Source organism: Dendrobates tinctorius, unplaced genomic scaffold (assembly GCF_039654945.1).
Source record: "Dendrobates tinctorius isolate UK_male_01 unplaced genomic scaffold, ASM3965494v1 ptg000173l, whole genome shotgun sequence".
Lineage (NCBI taxonomy): Eukaryota > Metazoa > Chordata > Amphibia > Anura > Dendrobatidae > Dendrobates > Dendrobates tinctorius.
The window spans coordinates 1,108,086-1,115,563 of NW_027361840.1; the positions used below are offsets into that span (position 1 = coordinate 1,108,086).

Genomic DNA, 7,478 nt, shown 5'->3' on the forward strand with positions numbered 1-7,478 from the left:
GCCTACCTCAGCCCTAATATGGACTTTCGTGCTCGTGACCAGACATGGCGTGCACTTATTAATGACACATTACAGGATGATACAGATGGGGGCGGGACTAGTGGGGCAATTCAGGAGACCACAAAACAGTTTAAGGATCTACTTCGTAGACGAACCCGTATTTGGTGGAACCATGCTTTTTTAGAAAAATATTTACATAAAGACCTAATACCACGTGGTCTACGTATACAGGTCTTTCCATCGTTCCCCATTCAGGATGATGATTTCATGAATAAATGGGAAACCCTGATTAACACATGCTCTAGAGGCTTTATGGAACTTTTGAAACAAATGAACCAGGATTCTTTGGTGTCACTTGAAACTGAGATGGAAGCCCTACAGGTTATTCTTCGTAGAGATATGTCTAGTGATCTCCTAAAAAAATTTAATGAGGAAATGGATGACCTTTCACAGAAGTGGGCTCAAGAAATTCAGTCCACTAAAGCAAAAAAATTTCAGAGAGATGTGGAGGATAAAAAATTAGCACGAATGTATAAATGGCGGAATCCTCAAGACCGTTCTAGATCGCAATTTAGGAGTTTTTCACGCTTTCGATCAAGGTCTGCTTCCATGAGGTCAAATACTTCTGGAGAGAATGAGTATGGTTCAAAAAATTCTTCCAATACGGGCTCTTCAGGTTTTGTCTCTACAACTAAACGTATCATGACAAGACAAATCACTAAGAACAAGTCTAATACAGGAAAGGTGCCTCAATCCCAGGGAGGTGTACAGGTACTTAATCTATCTACACATGTGTTGTCCAAAGTACAATTGGAAGTGTTGTCTAGAGGATTGTCATTTTGTCCAACTAACTCTTTCCACTTCTTCACAGCCATAAAGGACCTGCATTTATTTTCACGCAAACTTTTATTGCGTAAATTACACGCCAGGAGGACCTCCAGGGAGATGATCAGTGAGGTCGAGAGAGAGGCTCTTCGCAATTTGGAGGAACTATTGGATGAGCAAGCAGCTCCGTCAACAAGTAGGTTTCCAACGTCTATTCTTCCAAAGTTAACTAAATTCCCCCCTTTGTCGCTATGTCCAGCTATTGAAGTCTTTACTAAATTGGTTTATGAGGACTTCAAAGAACTATCGACCAAGCGTCGATATGATAATCTGACGCATGCTCAGCGTATTGCTATACAAGAGCTACAAAAGCTTACTGATGTGGTCTTTAAACCGGCGGACAAGGGGGGGAATATTGTTGTCTGGCCTCACGATAAATATGAGTGTGAGGCTTTTCGTCAACTAAGAGATTTAAATACCTACTCATGTCTGCCGTCCAACCCACTTGTGACCTTCTCTCTCGACCTCCAGGGCATCCTCCTGGAGGCACTGGATAACAATGTCATCTCAAGGCAGGTCTTTGATGGTCTTGTGATTAAGTATCCGAGGATCCCAACTTTTTACCTGTTGCCCAAGGTCCATAAGAACGCCCTTGACCCGCCAGGGCGCCCTATAGTGTCAGGCATTGATGGACTCTGTGATCCTATTTGTCAATTTATTGACTTTTATTTAAAACCTTTGGTGGAAACTTTACCATCATACATACGTGACACTACGGACGCCCTGGCTAGGGTCGATGGTGTTTTTGTGGACCAAGGGACTTTATTAGTGACTGCCGATGTGGAAAGTCTTTACACGTGTATTGAACATTCTCACGGTTTGGAGGCAGTCCGCCTCTTCCTGGGCGCTTCCGATCTGGGTGGCCCCTTGTGTGGGCTCATCCTCGAGCTGCTGCGCTTTATCCTTACCCACAATTTTTTTACTTTTAAAGATAAGTTTTTTCTACAGAAGCGCGGCACAGCCATGGGCGCGGCCTGTGCGCCTGCGTATGCTAATCTCTTCCTCGGTTCATGGGAGAGATTGATTTTTGGCGATGCAGGCGTACAGGCCGCCTCCCATGTGCTGTGTTGGTATAGATATATAGATGATATTTTCTTTTTGTGGGATGGATCGGTGCAGCAGCTCGGGGAGTTCATGAGGACGCTGAACCATAATGAATTTAACATCCATCTGACTTATTCCTATGATGCCACTGAAATCAGTTTTCTGGATATTGCCATGAGTGTTGATCACTCTGGCTATATCCAGACGGATGTCTATCGTAAACCGACATCCGTTAACTCTTTGGTTCATGCGTCCTCTGCCCACAATCCTTCCACCATAGGAGCTGTTCCGGTCGGACAGTTCCTACGGGCGAGGCGGATTTGTTCTTCGGATACTAGATTTGAGATCCAATCTGCTGATTTGAAGGAGCGATTCCTTAACCGTGGATATTCAAATAGAAGCATTAAAAAAGGTTATTTAAGAGCAAGGGCAACACCACGCGGCAGTCTTTTGGGATCCTCGAAGAGGTCCCCTTACCCAAATAAGGAGGCACCTATTAGATTTATATCTACTTTTAACCATCAATGGGAGGATATGAGACAGATCCTTATGAAACACTGGCCTGTTTTGGGTACCGAACCCTCCCTGGGAGCTGCTCTGGGTTCATATCCGTCAATGACCCCAAGAAGATCTAAAAATCTTAAAGATCTCCTTGTGCAGAGTCATTATCGACATGTACAAGTCAATCCATTTGGCTCTAGGGGCCCTACACCTGGCTCCATACCTTGCGGCCACTGTCTTGCATGCACAAATGTCCTGCGCTGCACCACCTTTAAGACCACAGATGGAAGGAGACAGTTCAATATACGCCATCGAATTTCTTGTGGCAGTATGAACGTGATCTATTATGCTACATGCGACTGTCCAAAAATCTATATTGGACTAACATCGAGGGAGCTGAGGATGAGGGTGCGTGAACATGTGCGGGACATTTGTGCATCCAAGACAGTGGCCGATGTGTCCCTCCTGAAAACTCTGCCCCGCCATTTTCGACAATATCACAATGGGGAATCAACTTCCCTTAAAATTAGAGGGATTGATCAAGTACATCTAGGGTTAAGGGGGGGGAACTATAAACGCAGGTTGGCTCAAATTGAGACCAAATGGATTATTACACTTGATACAATGGCCCCTAAAGGACTTAACGAATCTTTATCCTTTGCCTCTTTCCTGTAGGATATCCTGAAAAGTACATACTGAGCCTCTTTTGGTCTTTTTAGTTATTTATCCTTTTGCCCCTTTTTCTTACTTGTTCCCTCATATCCCAGGTAGTGGGGTGTGTTTTATTTAATTTTTTTAATTTTTATTTTGTATTGTATATGTGTATTTTTGATATATGTTTCACTTATTTCCCCTCTTAGTCTATGTGAGACCTCTTCTCTACTCATCAATTGGATTTATCTGTTCCATTATATGTGGCGATCCCACTGGCCCTAATTTCAATATCTACATTGGATGTTCATCAATTTCAGACATCGGTGTTTATGGACGATTCTGGGACGCTTTAATTTGAAGAGAGCAACATGTATTGTGATGTCATATTCTGAATTTCTGAGTATTCTCTATTTTTAGTTGCTTTTTTACATCTTTGTTCATTTTTGACCTATGCCCAGTGTTCCTTGTTTCATATGATGTATATTTACATCCATTGGTGTCAGTGGTTGTGCGCATGCCCACTGTTCCTGTTTGTGGCCGATATGTGGAGGAGTGTCTCTTTGCCTTCCTCCGGGCTTCCGGGGACTTCCTCTCCCCTGATGCCCGGGGCAACGCATGACGCTCTCTCTGCATTGTCTGCCCTTCGGGTGGACAGTGCGCATGCGCCGCGCCAAACCGCTCTGATTGGCCGATTGGAAACCATGTGACTTATCACATGGGTTTAAGCAGGTCCTGTGCGCACTCCTTTGGGTGGACAGTGCGCATGCGCCGCGCCAAACCGCTCTGATTGGCCGATTGGAAACCATGTGACTTGTCACATGGGCTTAAGAAGGTCCTGTGCGCACTCCCCGGTATACTGCCCTTGAGAAAGCGTGCTTGTAGTCACGCGAAACGCGCGTCGGGCGTTTGTCCTACCTGGTCCTGGGCTCACTCAGCCTCCATGCATATCTGGTAAGATATCTCCTTAAACTGGCCACTCTAAATTTACCTATGCACACTAGGTGGTCACAATGGACTGATAATGTGGCGCAGTGACCCCCAATTGGGGGGATGGGGAACTAGCAGACATTTGTTATCTATATAGATGTGGTTATTCTCTATATATATTGTTATATTACTTGATATCCTGTGGCTGGGTGTTTTTCCCGGGTTATTCTGTTCTTTCATCTTGTGGTGTCATTTTAATCTTTGTATTTTTGTATTGAATGATATACATGTTAACCAATAAAGACGTATTTTTATTATATTCACCTAGTTACTCAATCTTTCTCTTTGCATGCATAATTATTATGCTTAGACTGAAACTCTTTTCAGCTGATGTAATATATGGGTGTTACTTTTGGGTGTTACTGCTAGCTGGCATTCCTAAATAAAGAATCATCACTTTTTGTACTCTGGTAACGTAGATAAGGATTGCTAACAGCTAAGCATATTCCAATTGTATGTACTATTTTTGCAAATGCAGTATTTTAAACGCCCTATTATTCTTCTACTTAAAATCTAAGAATCTGTATGGAGTCAGACAGAGGACGGCCCACACCTGGAGTGGTTGTCATTCTCTCTCCATGCCGGCATGACCAAATAAAGAAACATCTTACTTATTCAGGTCTGGACGATTTCTAATTGGAACATGAAAACTCCACTGACATTTGGTGCGTTGGCCGGGAATCCAACACCTTTCCCTCACCGGTGAGGACTGTAAACCGTGCACGGGGGAGTCTGGAACTCCTTAAGTAAGTCCTCCGCCTTGACATTAGGCGTCACCAGGGGCATTATCAGTTATCCCGGGCAGAGGGGAAGTGACGGATTTCGTATAGTCTAAGGATCTCTGGGAATCGTCTGTATCTGTATACAGGTAAGAACATTTAATAATTTTTATTATATTCGGTAACCTTGTTAATCCAGTATGAATGTTATTCTAGGAATTGAATGGGGACTGTGATTGTGGACTTTTCCAGTTGGGGTTTGTGAGAGGCTCCTGTAAGTTGGAAGTTTACATGCAATTGGAGTTATAATAACTCCTGTAAGTTGCGAAGCTCCATAGATTTGGGGTTTGTTTGTTCTTTTAAGATATTCCGCTGAATAACAATAATCTTTATTTTTTGTATTTATTTTTATTTTTGAATGGGTACAAAGCCAGTGTGAGAAGGCTACTGTGGAATAAAAAACTCCGTGTGCACGTTAAATTTATCTAGATGGGAGAATCAAGGGTGATTCTCGCTAGATTAACCCCTTAATGACAGCCAATACGACTTTTTACTGACCTGAGCTATAAGAGAGTACCATCCCCGTACAGGTGACGATCCAGCAGCTGTCGGCTGTCCACTATAGCTGACAACTTGCTGTATCCTGCTATACCACTTTGCATTGATTCCTGAAAATCACCTGCAGGGTTAATAAACTACCTGACAGAGGTTTTCAATATGTCAGGGGGTGCTGTTTTTAAAAATGGGCTCCGTCACTAAGGGGTTAAGGAATCCGGTATAAGATGAATTTTTGCAGGTATTTTGTTTTGTCTTCTGTACTTTGTTGAATGTTGTTTCCTGGTAAGTGTGCTGTTTTGTCTGTCTTTTAAAATTATAGAACTAAAACGCCATAAATATATGTTTTATGTTACATACGAGACTCCTTGAATGTTCTCTTGAGTGAATGTATGAGGATTGGAATACAAAATCCTGAGTGTGTAAGGGAGTCCAGTAGGCGTGGTTAACAGTCACCTGTGGACTGGAGACAAATCATAGGTTATTATAGTGGTATAAATCACCTAGGTACACGCCACCTGACCCCCATAGAGAATATTCTATGTTTTGTTATATGTTTTTCTTTTAATAACACAGAGTGACTGAACCCTCCTTGTTTAAAAAGTGGACACAAAGTCAGATTAAGATCTTATAATTATCACTGAGGAGAGTCCGCGCCGGTGGTGCTCTGAATACCTGATATTAAGAACGGGAACATCTCTGGATATAAAGAGGCGGTGGGAGAAGCGGTATGCCAATAGAACGCGCCCCGACGCACGTTTCGGAAAGCTCCTTCATCAGGGAGATGGTACACACTCAGGTAAGAGGTTTATTTATAGTGCAATAGATCCGGTGCATAAAGCAGTGCGGCGCATGCGCGGTCACCGTTATCCTGAGACTGACAAGGCGATTGACGTCATGCAAGTAGCTGCCGCCCAGAGGGGCGTGCTTATAAATACATAAAGACGCCATCACCTTGTAGCCTACCAGAATGTCAGGCCGCTCATGAGCTCTGCTGTATGCAAAGCCAGACTGTTTACATGAACAAAAAACAGCGCTCCCAGCAATCTAATAAATGCGTGGAACTATGTAATGAAATATAAAATGAACAGATAATGCCACTTAGAACATTATATTGACAAAATATATTAAAGACATTCATATGCATAAAAGAGCAATATATAGATAGTAAATGGGTAAATAAATACATGAATCATGATGTGTGATTAAAGAATTAAGACAAAACGTGTTAAAGACATTCATATGTATCAGAGAGCAATTTATAGATGGGAAATGAATAAATAAATACATGAATCATGGCTTATGAATAGAAAATTACGACACAATATCAGAATTCCAACAAATAATCTTTTGTCAGGATACAAAAAATCCATCTCTTGTGCCTTCAATAGGTCCATAAGTGTTCATGAAGATCCATAGAGCTGGTCACAAACCAAATAAACTGAGAAAAAGGAATAATAGAAAGAAAATTAAAATGCTATAAAAATGGTATAAAAGACAGAGTCTCATTGAGACCCAGTGGGGACACAGTACGAAGCGTCCAAATCCACTGGGTCTCAAGTTGGGCAAGTTTTTTGCTAATATTGCCACCTCTGATACCACCATGTACCATATCAATCCCAATCACTCTATGCAAAGTCGAGTCACTATTGTGGTACATTTTAAAATGTTTAGGCAGTGTCTTGAGTAAGGAAATATCTTCTATGTCCTTGGCTGCCTTTATGCCCAATACGTGCTCACGCACCCTCACCTTGAGTTGTCGGGTGGTAAGCCCAACATAGATGAGGGAGCATGGACACGTGGCACAATAGACTACTGCCGTTGAGGAACAGGTAATGTTTTTGGTGATATTAAAAGTGCGGGATTTATCAGAAATAGTAAAATTACAAGCCCTGATAATGTTTGGACAAGCCACACAAGACCCACAGGGTCTACAACCCATGGTAGAAGTTTGTTTAGGAACAAAACTGCCACCAATAGTATCTTGGACGTAGTGGCTTTTAACTAACTTATCACCTAAATTAGTTGATCTCCTAAATGTGATATTAGGACGGTCACCTGTAAACTTGGAAATTATGGGATCAGATTTTAAAATGGGCCAAAATTTGCTTAAATAGAATCTAAGACATTCAT

General features: G+C 42.2%; 1 long non-coding RNA gene across 1 annotated transcript; it reads left to right on the plus strand.

Moving 5' to 3' along the window:
* Positions 1-758: 758 nt before the first annotated feature.
* Positions 759-4,330, plus strand: LOC141053945 (uncharacterized). The gene is made up of 2 exons (XR_012221293.1): positions 759-1,021; positions 3,291-4,330. It is a non-coding gene; the product is annotated as an uncharacterized lncRNA (long non-coding RNA).
* The last annotated feature ends 3,148 nt before the right edge of the window (positions 4,331-7,478 follow it).